Source organism: Theropithecus gelada, chromosome 18, assembly GCF_003255815.1.
Source record: "Theropithecus gelada isolate Dixy chromosome 18, Tgel_1.0, whole genome shotgun sequence".
Taxonomy (NCBI): domain Eukaryota; kingdom Metazoa; phylum Chordata; class Mammalia; order Primates; family Cercopithecidae; genus Theropithecus; species Theropithecus gelada.
In genome coordinates, this window is record NC_037686.1 from 45,841,568 (window position 1) to 45,859,485 (window position 17,918).

Sequence of the window (17,918 nt, forward strand, 5' to 3'; positions counted from 1 at the left end):
TTGGGCCCTGCCAACCTCAGGTTCCAGATTGAATGCCCCACTTTCAGGTAGGCGGCTGGTAAGAGACAGTTGAGTGTAGGCTGGCTGTAGGCAGAACCCAGGGCACAGCTCCTTGTGGGACCAGAAAGTGAAGGGTCCCTGCCCTGTGGGGCGGAGAGAGGGCTAGTCCTGGCGAAGGCACCACACTTCCATGAAAGGCCTGGGCAGCAACCACAGAGGCCTCTGCAGTCATACAGGGGCGGAGTGGGGGTCTCTGTCATCTGTTAGTGCAGAAGGGACAGGTGCAGAGGAGTGGGGTGGGCCTAGTGAGGTGACTGAACTGAGGAAGGCTCTGGGAGAGGCACCTCCGGATCCCAGGCTTTGAATGACTTCATAGGTGTGGAGGGGCTCTCCCAAGAGTACTTGCTTACTCTGTTAAGGTGTCAGTGGCTCTTTTTCTCCTCCTGGCCTCCTCTAAAGGTCTGAGGACCAGTGGGAGGGCTGGCCCCATCCCCTGATCCAACATCCTAGCCATGCCTTCCTGAACATGTCTGAAAATGCTCATCCCTGAGGCTGCCCCGGGTTTGGTGAGCTCCCCTGGGTGGGAAGTTTCTCTGTGTTCATGATGCCTCTCTGCCTCCCCTCAAATCCAGCATTTCTCCAGGTGGGTAGATCTCAGAGACCCCAGCTCTCATCTCAGCCTGTGCATCCTTCTCTGGAGAGGCTGCCAGGCCCCCCAGGAGCTGTGATGGATGAGTCCCTGTTCAGGCCCAAATGCCCCTGCAGAATAGGAAGACTGGATAGTTAGTGGGGTGTGGGTAGAGGGCTTCTTTGGCACAGGCCTGGCAAGCAGGTGCCCATCATTCAGCACACTAAGAATGCTGAGGCAGGATCTTTGGTCCACTTGCTGGTGATACAGTGGAAGGCAGTTAAGCAGCTGAGAACCCCGTCACCCCATTGCACAGGCCATGAGGGCACCCTTGAGGCAGATTTTGCTGGGGGAAGGTGGCCTTTGTGGGGAGTGCAGTTCAAGTGTGGCTTTCAATGAATAGATAATGAAGTGACATTTTAATTGTGTTTCTGGCAGGTCAGGAGAGGTGAGGGGTGGGAGAGTAGATGGAGTCAGGGAAACACAGAGACCTTCCATCCACTCTCCCTCATAACAGCGAGAACAGAGACTTTATCATCCAAAATGGGACACTTCTGTGCTCACTTCAGCAGCACAGATACTAGAATAGGAATGATACAGAGAAGATTAGCATGGCCCCTGTTCAAGGATGACACGCAAATTCGTGAAGCAGTTCATATTTTTAAGGAAAAAAGGGACACTTTTGATAGTAAAAGTGGACATTGTTATTATTATAATCATAAGAAAAAAACAGATGTAAAATGGGACTTTCCCTGGCAAACACGAGACTTCATGAGCCAGTATGCTTGGCTGTGTTTTCTCCTCTCCAGTTGCCCTTGATAAAGAAGAAAGTGGACTGCACAGTGCTTGCCAGGTATTAATGGGTCATATGGCCTGTGGCAGGACACTTCACCTTTCTGACCCTCGGCTCCCTCATCCATAGTTTCCTTCTTTCATTCTCTAGCTATTCTTTTGTAGTACCTTCCATGTGCCATGTGCAACACAGTGTGCCAGGTGCTGCGAGTTCAAAAGTGACGATGGCAGGGCCCCAGTGCTGCCAGCTCCCTGGGATCCCTGACCTCTCCGGAGACACAGCTCTAGCCCATGAAGTCATGTGATTTAGTTTGGGGAGCCGAAACCGTTAGTAACAGCAGGGTAAGGCTGTCTCTGAAATATGTCCAATTGAGTGGTAAGGACAATGGCAAGGCAAGGGACTGGGAGGTGAGGAGTACTGTGCCCATTTTATGGAAGAGGAACCCAGGATGCAAAAAGATGGGACAATACGTGCAGCAGCATATGCAGTAGGAGGTAGAGTCCCAACCTGAGGTTGCCTGAAAATAAAGTCAGTGCACTTTCTTACAGCTCACCTTTCTATTGTGTAGCCCTTGCCTGCTCCCCATGCCCCATGCAGCCATCTGGACAGCAGATCCTGTGGTACACATAGACCCCCTTGGGGACAGGGCATGTGCCCCGGATCAGTTGCAACATTCATCAAGGGCTGCCGGGGTGTCTTACCTCAGCCACTTCCCTTCTGTTTGCTCAGATTCCACAGCTGAGAAGTTGATCCAATAAATCTTCTGCTTCTAATCTTCCAGAGAGGTGAGGGTCAGGAGAAAGGTGTGGTAAGTGTTCTGAGCTGCTCTGAGAAGGGGGATAGGTATAAGAAGCCATGTTTGTGCCTGATGCAAGAGACACAAGACCAACATTATCCTTTACGCAACTTCCATGAAAATGTAAACTAGGACATTGTCCCAAGCATGGAAAATGATTTGCTGAGTCTTATAGGACAGGTGATAAGCTTTCAAGTCTTCTAGCTCTTTAATCTAGTGTCCCTTATCTACAAGATCTGCCTTCCCCTATTTCTTCATCAGCACCTAAGAGTTGGTGTTTACATTTTATTAATAAAAATTATTGGTGAGATTGAGCAACTTAAATCATGTTGGTGGACATTTATATTTCATGTTCTTCCTTATTGATGCATAGGAGTTCTTTGTATATTATAGATTTAAACCTATGTCTGTAACTTATAATGCAAATATTTTCTCCCAGTCTGTTTTTAACTTGGATTGTGGTATTTTTGTAATCAAGTCTACCACTTTCGCCCCTTATAACTTGTGGGGTTTGTGTCATGTTTAGAAAAACCTGCACGTCAACCACATATTTGTCAAGCAAAAATTTGCCAGTTTCCAGACCTGAAAACTTTGGTGCAGGGATCCCAGGAGGTGGTCTCGCAGCAATAAGCCTTTTCCAAGGACCTCTTTGCAGGGAGCCTCTGACCTAAAGGCCCAGGACAGCTTAATCAGCCTAGGCCTCACCCTGAACCCTCGCACAGCACCTGGGCTCCTGCCAAGCTCTGCCCTTTGTTCCCCATGGGTTGGAGCCTGATAAGAAGCTCAGTGAAGCGAATATTGACTGTGGCACCCTCAGAGTGTGTTGTTCTGGTCACCAAGGCCAAATCAAAGCATGTGGACTTGTTTTTCCTTTTGGTAGTCCTTTCCCCTCCCTTCTCTCTTCCCCACACTCTGAAAGGGATCTGAAACCCTACTAAAACTGTTTTATGTGGTCAGTCACCTTTATCCGACTGTTGCTGCTCTTAGGGAAAGCTTTTCAGAGCTGAATACAGAAAATGATCTTCTCAAACATACCATTCTGTGTACTTTTATAAGCTCTGCAGTCATTGCCCTAGCATCTTCTCAAAGAAACCTGGAAACCCTGTGGCTGTTGTGTTATACAAGAAGGAGAAACTCAGGTAACCAAAAAAGGACTATTAATTGTTTCTGGCAAGGGGGAGAAAGATTGCTTTGAAAATCTTCTTGGAAGGACCCAGAGTCTACTGGTGCACACGCGCACACAAACACACACACACACACACACACACACACACACAATGTAGCAATGCAGTGGCCTGCATTTAACATTTCCAAATAGGTAACTCAAGTGTTAGGTCTGTGCTGAGTCTGGTTACCTTTGATGTCCCCCATACCTTAGTGCCACAGGCTTTCAGGTTCATTTCTTTGTTAGGGTGCAGGGCTAAGTAACAGTTAACTCCAAAGAGAAAAAGCAAGAGATGGAGGCCCCAGCACAGGAGCAGCTGGAAGGAGGAAAGAGCTGGGCCAAAGGCTCAGAATAGCTGAGTTCTGGCGCCAAAGGGTGAAAAGGGCAGAGGAAATGGGTAGGCTGGGGCCTGTGGGAGGGGCAGGTTGGACTGGGAGGGGAAGTGAAGGCGGTTGTGAGAGATCACTTGTCCGTGGAAAGCTTTCAAAGTGGAGATTCAGGAGTGGGCGGGAGGCCTGGAAGGGTGGAGGAAGGGTCTGGATATTGCCTCCGGCCAAGGAAGGACCGGACACAGGACTACCTCCGGATGGCCATTGTGCAGAGAGCGGGCGCAGACAGCTTGGGTAGAAGGGTAGCACGAGGTTCTGAGGACCAGAGAAGGGTGGAGCTGAGCAGGCTCTGCTTTGTGTTTCCAGCTGAGGTTGAGGTCAGAGGAAGAGGCGTCTTCCCGGGGCCGGGGGCTGTGAGTGGGGAAACAGCCTCAACTTCCCCCCATCCAGTAAGGACAACACAACTGAGCCACCTTCTAGTTCAGGAGGCGCCCACTAGGTGCCAGAGGCTTGTTCCAGTATGGACAGCAGCTTCCAGGCCCACTTCAGCAAAACCATCACCAAATGTGCCCAATATGGTCCATCTACGGCTCGCCCCGGCCACCTGTGGCAGTGTAGTGCCTGGGCCCCTGGACGCTTTGGGGGTCACTCCTTGCCCCATCTGCCTGCTGGAAACTCCTTTTTCTTGCCCCCTAACATGCTGCTTCATTGGTCCTGTCGGTAACGCTCAGGACCAGGCCAGGTGCTTCTACCTGCTGGGGACTGGGGACCCTGAGCTTCCACAGGACTGGCCCTCCCTGTGATGACATCACTCATGTCGGGACTCCCACCCCAACGGCATCCCTGGGAGGGAGGCAGGGAGAAACCGGGGGCCTGAGAAGCAGAGAAGTCCAGCTTACTGGTGAAGAGAGTTGACTCTGCAGACACAAAGGGCAACAAGATATTGTGTGATTCTTCTTCTATGAAGCATCTATGATAGGCAAAGTCTTCCTACCCAGTGTTCTTATTTCTCCCAAAATAAACAAACCAACAAATAAATAGAAGAAGCAAATTCTTAGAGACGAAAAGTAGATTAGTGGTACCAAGGTTCAGAGGAGGGGAACGTTGGGAAGTTATTGCTTAACAGTTACAGAGTTTTTATTTGGGTTGATGAAAAAGTCTTGGAAATCGTGGTGATGATTGTACAACACTGTGAATGTACTTAATGCCACTGAATTTTGCCTTAAAATGGTTAAAATAACATTTATGTTACACATATATAAATATAAACATTTACCACAATTTAAAAAAATTATTCTCCTATGAAGAGGCAATCAAAGAACTCAGTCAAAAAATCTGGGAAAAATGTATTATGCAGTGTGCCAGACAGGCATGCCATACTGTTAATAAGAATAGTTGGTCATTTTAAAAAGAGGGAAAGAAAGATCCAGCTTTGAATCCAGGCCCTACTAGCTCGGCATGCAGGCCTCTCCCCACCCCTTACCCAAGTTTCCTCATCTGTAAAATGAGGCTTATGTGGCAGAGAATGTGTGTGCTGGTCACAGAGCTGTGCAAACCCTGCAAAGAGGGACCGATGTTCAAGTTCCCCATTCCTACTAAGCAGCTCAAGTTCTCAGAGCCAGGGAGGGGATTCTTATTGGCTGGACTCCAGGGCTTTATTTTGAAGTTAACCTTGAGGGCATAGCATTTGGTAGTGGGTGGGGTGTGGAAGGAGCAGAGGTTGGCGGGGAGCGGCGGTGAGGGCCAGGGGCTTTCGAAAGCTCATTGCACAACAGGGACAGCGAGACAGGCTTTGTCTTCAAAGGTGTCCCAGCAGGTTACAACAAGGACTAGAGCAGGTGCTGATGAGGCTGCAGTTTGGGAGTCTGATCCCTAACAAGGCCAGGTCCCCTCACTCTGCCCAAGTTTGCTCCTTGAATACAGAGGAGGATCTGGGCCATAGAGTATGGGCAGCTCCACGGGGCAGTTCTTGCTCATCACTGGACACTCATTGTCTCTGAAGGACGGGCTACATCGGAGTGTTGTCTTAGATTCGAATGCAGGAGGAACTGGAATAATCAGTAACATTTCTCCCAGGCAGAGCTGCTCTGAGCTGTGGGCCAACAGGAGGCTGGGAGCTCTCCTCTAAATTGCTTTGTGACCTTGGACAAGAACCCTCCCCTTCCTGGACTGCAAATTTCCTCCTCTGTAAAATGAAGGGTTGGTGAGTGTCCCTGTAATGCTGGGATTTTGTAACCATACTTGTTTGTAGGAATGTGTTCAAGCACAAGGTGATCCACCTCTTGATCAGCAACAGGATGTATAGAATTTTTTTGGCTTAAGATTTCCTAAGAAGTAATATACCCCTTTCCCAGCTGGGTGACCTCAGGCAAGCTACTTGACCTTTCTGTGTCTATTTTCATTTGTAAAATAAGGACAACAATCACAACTTGGTCGGATGTCGGGGGTGGGGGCTCGTGGTGAGGACTAAATGAGTTAATATGTCTAAAGTCATCTGAACAGTATCTAGCACACAGTAGGTGCTTAATAAATGTCTGGAGCTCCTTCCAAGTGCACAGCACTCACAGTGGTTAAGTTATTCATACTCTAGGTTATGCCGAGCTTTCTGAGAGATCCAGAGAAGCCAGGGAGGCCCATTCTCTGCATTCAAGGGGCTTACTAGCCTTTACTTAGAGATGCAAAAAAAGCGCTTATGAAACAGCAGCCAACAAGAAAATGCATCATCCAAGTGCTGGAGGGGTCCTGGTGGGTTAAAGAAGGAGGATCATGAGGTGAGCACTTGATCTGAACCGTGGGTAGGCAGGGAGAGAGAAGGGAATTCTAGCAGATGTGTGTGTGTGTGTGTGTGTGTGTATATATATGTGTGTGTGTGTGTGTAAGAGTGGTGTTGTGACTGTGTATGGGTTAGTGTGAGAGTGTGTGTATGTGCATGTTTGCCAAAAGAGCATGAACAAAGGCTTACCCTGGAATGAGAAGTCTGAGTCTTCAGCTCCCCTAGGCAGCACCACATTTTGTGGTTGTGTTGCGGCCACATGCTCTCTCCTGCTCGTTGCTGGGACCGGGAATGTGCCTGTCTATGAGTCCAGGAGCAAGCCCTTGTGCAGAACCCAGGGTGTGATTAATTTAATTATTTCAAAAGCCCCTTTGGTATTTCATGAGGGTCATGCCCCTGGCTGTGGGCTTGAATACAACTGCAGTAGGTTTCAATAAAATCAATTAATTTAATTTGATTTGGTTTTATGTACTTGGAGCTGGTGCCTCTTGAACTCAGTATGAAAATTATTGCAGAATAAAAATGCATATTAGTACTCAGAGCCCAGTGTCCTTGGACTGTCTTCATGGAGCCTGCAGTACTGATCACAAAGGCAAATCCCCTCTGACCTGGCAGGAACCGCTGCCAACTGCCCACCTAGTTAACCCCCTCCAGCTTCGGACAGTGTTTGTGGCAGTTCTTGGGCTGCTTGGAGTGTTCTCACTTCCTAAAGCACTTTCTTATCTGGTAGTGAAGCTAAGGCATTTCCATTTTGCTTTCGTGAAGTGGACTCAAAGAGACTTTGGATGGCCTTGGTCACCAGCTTACTGGGTTTTTTTTGTTGTTGTTGTTGCTGTTAGTGAAATTAATTGAAGCAATATGGTGCAGTGGGTTGAAAGGTAGCTCTGCCTCTCAAGAGACACATGAACTTGGGCAAGTCCTTTCACTTCTCTAGGCTTTGTTTCTTTGTCTGTAAGTAAGAGGGCTGGACATCTGCTTGAAAGGCTGATTCCAGCTCTCAGAATCACACATTCAGTGGGACAGCTGGTCTTCCTGAGCTGCTTTGGGGAGGCTGTCCCACTGTTAAGCCCCACTTCATTTCCATTTCATTCAAGAGGGCTCCCAGCCAGTTCATGGAATGGGTGATGGGATGAAGATGGGCCCTGCACCCTCTAGGAGTGCTTTCTCCCCCACATTGCTACGGATCAGAGCAAATGCTGCTTTCAAGAAGGGAGGAGCTCAGGGGCCTAGAAAGCATCTGGCCGGGCCATGATTTTACAGATGAGGGAACCCAGCTTCAGAGTCACACAGCCACAGTCCAGGGCCATGCTCATGCCTGGCCACGTTCACAGTCATTATAAAGGGGGGAGATTTTACTCAGGGCTCATTTTCCAATTGTCCTTTTCATTTTGTTCTCCTGTCAGGATGGGAGAGAGATGGCCAAGCCATCTTTGGGGCCTCTCCAATAAAGCAGATGCTGACATCAGTCATTCCAGCACCCCTACATCCCTTCTCAGGCCCAGTGGCTGCCGCTTCACTGAGGACCGACGGGCCCCATTCGGAAACATTCTCCACCAGTGCCTGCCATCCCACCCTTAGCAGTTTCATTCTCCTAGACAGGAGGGCCTGCCCTCCCTCAGCCCTTCCTACTGACTTCATGCTGAGCACCTAACGTTCATCCTCTTCAGTGACATTTTTCTCCCATAGGTCTTACCTGCCCAGAGCTCTTCTGTAGCAGAAACTGAGCCTGTCCTTTCCATCCTGCGTCTCTTATTTACTGAGAGGCACTATTGTGTGCTGAGAACTGCCCTGGGCACTCCCTGTACATTATCTCATTGAATCCAGCATTGGCCGGGAAGATGGGCATTACGGTCCCTATTTTCCTGTGGGGTAACTTCAGCTCAGACAGGAGACAGACTTTCTACAAGATCACACACAGCTATGAAGTGACAGGGCCAGGATTCAACCCCACATCTAACTCCAAGACTCTTGCATCATACCATGTGACCTCCCTTGCACATAGGAGGTGCTTAACAGATCCTTAGTGACCATGTAGCCTATACATCCCTCTGCCAAACCCCAAATGTCGGGGAAGAGGTAATGATAGTAACTATTGTCTATGAAGACCCTATTATGTGCCCGGCACCAAAACGCAACACTCAGTGAGGTGAATACTGTTACTCTCTCAATTTTACAGCTGCAAGAACTGAGGCATAGAGAAGTCACTTGCCCAAGGTCACCCAGCAGGTAGTGAGCTGGGCTTCAGTGTGGCCCTGCCTCTGAGGTGGAGCCCCTGCCTCCCTCCTGTTGCTGGATCCTCCTTTGGCTCCCCGTGGCTGTTTCCGGTAGAAGGCAGAAGGCTGCAGGGAAGGAGGCTGGGGCCAGGGGTAGTGTTTGCGCCTCGGAGACGCCTGCAGCTGGCACTGCCCTCCACCCAGCAGATAACGGCAGCCGGGTCTGGCACGAAGCCCTGCCTGGGGGTGGGCGGCCGGCGGCGGCGGGGGGATCTGGCTCTGCGTTCGCCCCTCTCAGCCCCGCCTCGCCCCCTGCGGGGTCAGTGCGGGTCCTGCCCGCCCGGGCAGGCGCCGGCCTCTCAGGCGGTAACCGGGTAACCGTGGGCAGGGGCGGTGCAGCGCCAGGCCGCGGCCTCCCGGGGAGGCGGGCGGGTGGGGAGGTCGAGCTGGAGCCGTGTGAGAATGCGGAGGAGAGGCCCGGGAAACAGACTGCGACCGAGGGGAGGGGCGCGCGGAGGGAGGGGTGCAGGCCGGGGTGCCCGGGGGGAGGGCCGCGGCTCCCGCGGGAGGAGAGAGAGACCGCGGGGACGCCGAGGGGAGGGAGCGGGCGGGGCGCCCGGGGAGGGGCGAGGCTAGAGGTGGGGCGTCCAGAGCGGGGCGGGGCTGGGGCGGAGCGCCTGGGCCGGGCAGTGCAGCGGAGTGAAAGCCGCAGGAAGGGGGCTGCGGGCGGGCTCGGAGTCCGGGGCGCTAGTGGCCGGGCGGAGCGGCTGTGGTTGCTTCATGTCCCGGATTCTGCTTTCTCAGAGATCAGGCGAGGGGGCTGGCAGGGAGGGAAAGGTGGGCGAACCAGTCTGAACAGGCCGGGCAAACTGGAGGAGCGTGGGCCTGGCAAACTGGGGTGCTGCCCAGCACCCTCTACCCTCACCACGCTCGGGAATTTTTCGTGAATCCGCCCGGTTGGTTTTACAGTTTCCTCTCATCCAGGCCCCACCCTGTCTCCTGACCCGCCCTCCCTTCCTCCGCTCTCTGAGCTGGCTCTTCCAAGGGATCGGTTAGCCAAAGGGAGGCACCGGCTCTTTCCCTAGACTCTCCCACTCCCAGCCCTCCTGGAGAACTCAAATCCTGCACGTGCTCTTTCTCTTTCCCTGCCCCCGTCTCCCAGGCCCTCTGGGACTTGGTGAAGGAGACCTCGAGTCGGCCCAGGAGGCCCTCCCTCCCCCGCAACCCCTTTAGGGTCCCTTCTGGGTGCCCCCCCCCCCCCGACTCCTCCAGCCCCAAACACCCAGGGCCCACAAGCTGCCAGGCCCCTACTGCAGGCAGGGAAGACCCAGGCAAGCTTAAAAGGGTGGGAACCACACACTTCTCATGGCTGTGTGTATTTTGCTTGAAGGTGTCTGCAATCAAAGACCACCCCGCCCCCTGCCCCCCACGCTGAAAAAAGAAAAGGAAAAAAACCCAACTTTTGTCTCAAATGGTGGAATTCCAGATGCAGGACCCTAGATTTGGGGGATAGGGAGCAGATATTTGGGGCAGGGGAGGCCTTTCAGGGATCCCTCATATCACATCAAGAAGGCCACCTGGCCCCCCTCAGACTGCCACTGCCCTTCCAGGTGACTCTTCCTGCGGCCAGTTCAACTTCTCACTCATCCCAAGGCTGTGAGTTCTTACATTTTCAGGTAGCAAACAGGAGCCCTTACCATGGCAAAGGGGAGATTGGTAGGTTGCTGAGCTTGTGTTTTCTACAAGCTTGGAGTACTTTGATCAAGACTGCCAATATTTGTACATCAGGGATGTTATTTAATAGATCCGGGATCTTTATTATTTATTTAACCGGGATCTTTAACAGCTGGACCACAGGCATCCTCAGCCCAGTCCTGGGTTTGATAGATGAGGTACTTGAGACCCAGAGAGGGAGATGACCTGCCCAAGGTCACACTACTTGTTAGTGGCAGAGCTGGAACTAGCCTCCTAGCTCCTCATCCCAGCGTGCCTGCTGTTATACTGTGTTTTAATTTTAGGGTAGCTCCATGTTAGGGACCTAGCATAGCACCTGTGTGGCACAGAGTAGTTGATCAGTAGGTACTGGTGAGATGCATGAACAAGCCCTCAGCAAGAGGGCTGGATTAATGCATCTTTTGGAAGAAGTGAGGCTTCCATGGTGCTTGGGATTCTAGTTCCTTGTCACTGAGTGTGCTAGCGAAATGTTTCTCTGGGTAGTTGGCCAGCAATGATCCCCATCGGAGCCCGGCATCATCTTTGGTCACTTCAAGCAAGCCCAGTCATTGTGCGGGAGGAGACTGTGGGTCTGGAGGTGGGTCCAAGCATGAGCCAAATTGGCAACTCCAGATCAGAGCGATTAATGCTGTGACTCTTTTCCATTCATTACCCTCAACCAGTATCTGAACAGGTTGCAAAAGACCAAGGCGTGTCTGTTCCTGCAGGGATTCTTGTCATCCTACAGCCCTGCCAGGCACTGTGTGAAGAGACCACAGCCCCACAGATCCAGCATTTCTGGGGGCTGGAGGCCCCCTGGGCTCTGGGCTGCCCAGTGCTCTGGGAACCTAATGTTTGTGCCTCTGGGGTCCTGCCTGCTGGGCATTGGCTGCTGTGGCACGTGGGATGGGGGAAGCACTTTGGTAAAAAGTGAAAGTAGGAGGAATTTGGGTCATTCAGGCTACAATTACCAATTTTATTAAAGTATTTGGAGAAGAAAGAGGTTGAAATGAATGATTAAAATAATATTTTGCATGTAGTAGAAGTTCAGGAACCTCACTGATTTTGAAACTTAGGAGAGTTGAGCTTGGCTTTGGTAAAGTTGATCTTTGCACCATCTGTAGACACAGAGCTGATGAATAAATTAATGTAGGCGTGATTTGTAGTAGCAGGAAAGGAATATGCATGTGACTTTCTTGTGCTGATGAATTTTGACCAGAAGCAATTCAGCTCCATTCATCTTGGTAAGCCTTTTTCTGGGCCACCTGCCTAGTGCCAGGCCCTGTGCTAAATGTCCTATAAGTATTACTTTATTGAATCCTCATAAGATCCCTATGAGGTAGGAATTATCATTCTTCCCATTTTAAAGACAAGGAAACTGAGGTCGGTTAAGTAGAAGACAACCGGGATTCACACCAGAGCAGTCTGACTCTAGGGTTGGTGTGCTTAACCACCACATGTGCAGGCACTTTATGTGTTAGGACACGGGGAATAGAAAAGGAAAAAAAAAAAAAAAAAAAGATAAGCCAGGACCCCTACCCTTCCAGAAGCTTCTGATCTCTTTGGGAAAGGAAAACACAGAATGTGATTGTGCTCCTTGAGGTCAGGAGTGGGCTTGACTCTCTGCCTCCCCTGCCGCTCTGAGGAAGGAGCTGAGAAAGATGGAAGTGAAGCAGTTGGCCGGGACTTCATCCCCTTCCCCTACACTGTATCTCCTCAGCCCCTATAGCTCCTCCCTTCCCCCAGCAGCTTCATGCTCACCCCAGATTATCAGTAAAACCAGGTGCCTTCAAAACCTCGAGATGGATGGACAGGGCAGCGAGGTAAAGAAGGCCCTGCCTGACACACTTCACTTGCCATCCTCTGCTTTTGGAGTCTATCTTCTGTTTCCACCAGGGCTGAGCCAGGAACATAGGACACTCTTCTGCACTGCCAAATCAATAATAAAAACGGAGTCTTGCAGAAGAGGGCCTAGGAGCTAGGAGAAGGTAGGCCCACCCGACAGCCATTCGGAATTCTGCAGCTCTGGCCCCAGAATGCTTGCTCTAAACTCACAGATGTGAGCCAAAAAGGTCTTTCAAGTTCATCACCCCCACCCCACCCCTCCAAGACCCTCATTTTGCTGAGGAGAACAGTAAGGAGCAGGGAGGGAGAAGTATTTGCCCTAGAACACACAGCCCCATAGAGGCAGGGCTAGGCTAGAAGCTGGACTCCTGGCTCCTAGACCCAGCACCTGTGTGTATGTGCCGGTGGCTTCAGGAAGCAGCATTCTGTCATAGTCATCCTATAGCCTGCAAGGGCCAGAGTTATGAGAAAGGTAACTTGTTTGCCTGACATCTTCACAGCCCTGCCCAAAAGCAAATCACCCGTCGTTCCTGATAGGCACCTTTGGCAGCCACAAAAACAAATCCACCAAAAGCAAAGAGAAAAAGGAGGAACAGGGCTGGGAGCCAGTGTTTGCCCCTGGTGGTAAACTGGGCATATTTAACTTGTCATCTTGTCCAGACCAGATACCATTTTGTTCCTGCTTGGCACAGATTTATCCAGCCTGTGTGTTCCTTCTTGGCAAAGTCCTCAAAGAGAGAGGAAGCAGGGACGGTCCCCAGGGCATCTAGGATGTTTGCCAAGTACCTGTTCCCCACCTTCCTCAAGCCCTGTCCTCTCTTTCCACCCCCAAATGACCACCCTTAGTTGATATTGAGTGGGATTGAATTTCTCCCACAGGATGGGGCACACATGTAGCATTTTGCCATTGGCCCATTTTGGTTTGGGAGTCGCAGAGGCAGGCACTAGGAGTTGATGTGTTTATTTTAGCGTGCTTATGTGGCACCTGATATATGTCAGCGGGTGTTCTAAGCACTTTACAGATATTAGCTCAGGTAATCCACTCAGCTTTTACAGATGAGGAAACTGAGGCAGAGAGAGACTAAAGCATTTGCCTCACGTCACACAGTGAGTGATGGCAGAGCCAGGATGAAGAGTCTGCCTTCGAGTCCCTGCTGTTAAGTGCTGCCTTTCTTCTGGGACTGCCAGGTTCTTGCCATTTTGACAAGTAATGTAACCAACTGGGTCTCTGTTTCCTCCTCTGTAAAATGGGGAGAATAATATTAACTGTCAAATGGTCACTTTGAGAAGTGCGAAGGGCTCCGCAGACAGGAAGACCACTTCTTATCTGATTATGTTCCCAGCTGGGATTGGTTCGTCTCCGTTTCCTCATGTGCCCACAGTCAGCAGGCTCTGGCAGCTGTTATTGCCTTGTAGGACCAGTGAGTTCCCAAGGACATTTCTGGACCCCTTTCCCTGTAGCAACCTTCTCATGTTCAACCCCAAGCCAAACCTGTTGTCTATATTATTCTATGTTATTTCTATGCTATTTATATTGCTATGTTATTTGTATGATTCTTCTTGCTGTTAATGCTTTTATTTATTGAAAAGCTCTTCTCAGAGAGTACCCCCAGTTTATAGGCAAAAGCCACATAGAGGAAGCTGTCTAAGGTCACCCGGAGAACCCTGCTTGCCCAGGGTTGGTGGCTGTACCCGCTCCCACCCTTTGGAATCGCAGCTCACCTACCCTGGACCACTGGTTCACTCTCAACTAAAATTATGGCCTGTGTTCAGAAGATGCCTTATTCCACCACCAACACTAAAGGCTGGGGAAAGCCTCTGAGTGACAGGCAGGGACAGTGCCTGCCAAATTGCAGCCAGAGAGATCCCTAATGGGGTCGACTCTCCATCCCCAGCCCTGGTCTTTCCTCTCTGTTATCCGACATCACTTGCTCTCAGGGAAAAAAAAAAAGTTCTTAGGGGAACTTAAATTTACTTAAATTTGACATTCCCTGCTGTTCCTTTCTAAGTACCTTAATTTTTCCCAGTTGTAGCAAGGAAAGAGGAAAAGGTGTAATGATGGAAATGGATGGAATTTGAGCGCAGGAAGTGTCATGAGGCTTCCCATTGTTTGGGCAGTGTTTGATGTTCTTAAGAATGTGTATACAGAATTAACTTTGACCAGTGATAGTAGCTTCAATCTGGTGGCTCCACCAGCCAATGGAAAGTGAGTAGTATTTTATACATGGCAAGGACACAGCCGAGAAAATGAAATGATCAGTTTTGTGTGTATCCCACTTTACTTTTCGAGTGCCTTCCTTCACAGACAAGCTCTAACTGGATCCTCACAAAGATCCTACAAGGCAGGATTTGCCCATTTGACAGACTGGAAAACTCATGCCTCAAAAGAAAAGGGTCGTATTGTGGGTTAGTGATAAGACGTAAAGAACAAAAAAAGCGTAGCTCTGTGGGGCTGGCATATTTCACCTTCCTCTTGGCTGCCAGCATCTTAGTACTAAGTCTATTGCCATGCCGTGTCACGTGCACAGGTCTTGTTGGCATTCATCTTGAATGCGACCTGAATCCTGGCTCCATCTTCCCTCTTACTTTTCCTTTGCCCCATTTTTCTTCCTTATTTTTTACGTATGTTTACCTTGCCCTTTAGGCGCATTTGTAAGCTGGCTCAAATCCTTTTGGGAATAAGGTGGGTTTTAAATGCACACATTCCTACATAGGATGTTGTTAGTCATTTCATAAGATCTCTTGTGGAGGAGATTAGCCAATAGCTTCTTTTGTAACCTTGGGCTCACCCTCCTTCCATAGGGGTCAAGTGAGAGTATGGGTCTGTAGGGTCTGTGAAGGGCCCAGCAACTTTGACAGTCTGAGTAATCTTCTATTTCCAACCCGGTTAGAGTCACACGGTTCAATTTGAGATAAAGTAAAATCTAAAAATCTGGTTTTTCTAGTCTAACCCTAGATTGGTTTGCACTAAACCAGTGGTAGTTTTCAGCCTGCCCGGAGGAGTGAAATATAGAATGTAGGCGCATCCCCTTCCTGCAATGAGATGACCACACCAAAAAAATGTTACAGCACCGAGAAGGAAATTGTTTACATTTCAAAGAAATAAAACCCTATATAACGTGTAAGGAATATTAGAGTTACAGGGAATTCTCATTTATTTGGCTACCTCCTATATCTGGGACAGAGCCAAGAACCTGAGAGAAAAATAAGATAATTTTTATTTGGAACATAGGACAAATGTTCCTGTGACAAAAGAGATCAGAGGATACATACCCCAACACACTCCCTTGGGGCCCTTGTCACATGGGGCCTATTTGCTTCTATTTCATGCACAGTTTTACATTTGGTTTTCTAGTTTCCAAGCCTACATGGGACCAGATGGCAAATGAGAATATAGGGTAAGGGACTGCTAATGAGAATTCAGTTGCGCACCAGCTCTTCCCACATTTGGGGGCTCTAGGAGGCAGCACTGGGTGAGGACTGGCATTGCTAGTGAGAGTTTCTCTGGGTTCCTATTATGCAGACTTGACTTCTTCAGATCTTTTAAACAATTCCTATAAAGAGACTAGGACTTGAGCGTTTAGCAGTGGCAATATAGCTCAGAGTGTGACTCATTTAATCAAGGACCCAGATGCCAGCCAGGGGCACTTGCAGGTAAGACTTCAAATGAGGCAGTGGGAAAGGTTGGGATGGAGGGTGAGGGCGAGTGCATTATGAGATGATGCTCACTATAAAATGGCTAGTGAAGAAGACAGGGTAAAAAAACTGCCTTTATAATAGGGTCCTAGACACATCAAGTTTTCCATAGGGTGTCTGTATTGCTTTCAAGACTTAAGAAGCACAAAGTTTTATTTTCTAAAATGAAAGAAAATGCCAGACCCAAAGGGACTGTTAAGTCGGGAGAGGGAACCCTTAAAGAATTGAACAGGGCGGATTTTGGAGACTGCCATGAAAGAATGACAGCTGTAGGCATGGTCTTGCTTTTGGTATGCAGTCAATGGCTACAATCCTCTGGGGTTCCCCTGCTCTTCCTGGTTACAGCTCAGACCTTGTCCTGTGCCAGAGAACAGTCCCAGGGCTGTGCCCCTGCCTGCAGAGCGCTCCTCCCCTGCTCAGTTATCCCTCAGGCTCTGGATCATCTGTGAGAGCTAGGGTCTCTCCTCAGACCGCTTCCTCCTACCTAGATTGACCTCTTGGCCATTCAGATGAATTTGTGACCCCTGGTCATGCCTGCCTGTCAGGACCCCAGGTGGCAGGGCCGCATGCCCAGAATTGTGCCCAGCCCTAACCCTTGCTTGCTTACTGGGAACACGGGCTATGTGTTCCGCTGCCAAAGGCCTCTCAGACTCTGCATCCAGCTTTGGCCTTTGGACTTGACACAGTTTTCAGAGTCCTCCCTTTCCGAGTTTCCCAGCCATGACCCTGAGCCACAGCCATTACCCTGTCCACTAGTCACTTCCTGACCCTGTCCTTGGAGCTGGCTAGTCCTACAGCCTCCTGTGCTTCATGCCTTCTAGGCCCTGGGGCTTCCAGAACCAAGTTCAAAACCCTGAGAGGGGAAGGACTCAGGGAACCACCATTTTCACGAAGTGTGTATCCCATATTTACTTGAACCTCTCAAGAACATTTCATGAGGCCAGGAGCTTTGACCTCAAAGAACACAGCCAAATTCCAGAAAGACGTAGTCATACCTCTGAGTGTATCCTGGAGTGAATGGCTCGGGGTGGACCAATTCACAGGCCTATGGCCAGTGGCCAGTGCCCCTCTTTTGTAAGACTTTTGAAATTGCAGCAATATATTTGGATCGTTCATCAACATCTTGGTACTGCCTGACATATAGCCCATGTTTCATCCATGTTTTCTTTTCTTCCCTTCTTCCTTGCTTCCCTTTTTTCCTTTGAACCATGGCAGGAAGCTCCCTGGGTCTTTCTCATGCCCTAATCATCATGCAGACCCCAACAAGGAAGCCATCCCCTTGTACCTTTGTATCCTGTATTACCCAGGGAGAGGCAGAGAAGCAGAAAGAGAGTGGGTGCAATCTAGCTCCCCTCCCTCTACTAGCTGACCTCAGGTGGTTCCTCTAAACTTCCTTGTACCTCAGTACCCCATCTGTAAAATGGGCATGCTAACCCTCACCTTAAAAGCTTGTTGTAATGGTGAAATTAAGAAAATGACTATAAAGCCTTTTATATGTTGTCTGGCTCATATTAGATGCTCAATAACATCTAATGAACAATTAGCCTGGATAATTTCAACTGTATGTGCTTCACTATGCCTTTAAAGGCAAAGGGAAGAGGAGAGTTTTGATATTCAGAGTCCAGCCCTTTTGTGGAAGACAAAGATAGGGTTGATTCTGACATCCCAACATCACTGCTCTCAAAGGCTGTATCTTGCCCAGGCTCCAGAAGCCCCAGCTGGGAACCCACCCTGCCTCGCTTCAGGTACCCATTGTTCCACTCACAGCTGTGTGCTTTGGGGAGAGTGACTTAACACCCCTGGGCCTGCATTTCCTCCCTTGTGAGATGGAAGTTCTAGTGCTGCCCAAACCACCAGGTGAGAAGTAAACAAGATAATACTTGCAAAGCGCTTAGCACAGTGCCTGACACCCACTACATGCTCAATAAGGGCTCATCGTGATTATTTTCAAGTGTGTCCCATCTTAT

At 49.7% G+C, this 17,918-nt stretch overlaps 1 protein-coding gene and 1 non-coding gene across 3 annotated transcripts in view; both read left to right on the forward strand.

The window, feature by feature from the left end:
- The window catches only part of ZBTB7C (zinc finger and BTB domain containing 7C), a 382,043-nt gene that overhangs the window by 238,453 nt on the left and 125,672 nt on the right, over positions 1-17,918 (forward strand). The window contains exons 1-2 of one of the 2 annotated variants that reach the window (XM_025365137.1): positions 5,478-5,914; positions 8,661-8,710. The exons of the other annotated variant lie outside the window; for it this stretch is intronic. The gene's annotated coding sequence lies outside the window, so the exon portion shown is untranslated. Of the gene's footprint in view, positions 1-5,477; positions 5,915-8,660; positions 8,711-17,918 lie in introns of those variants that run through there. 2 annotated transcript variants of the gene reach the window in all.
- On the forward strand, positions 1,185-1,291 carry LOC112611795. Its single transcript, XR_003116756.1, has one exon. It is a non-coding gene; the product is annotated as a U6 spliceosomal RNA (small nuclear RNA).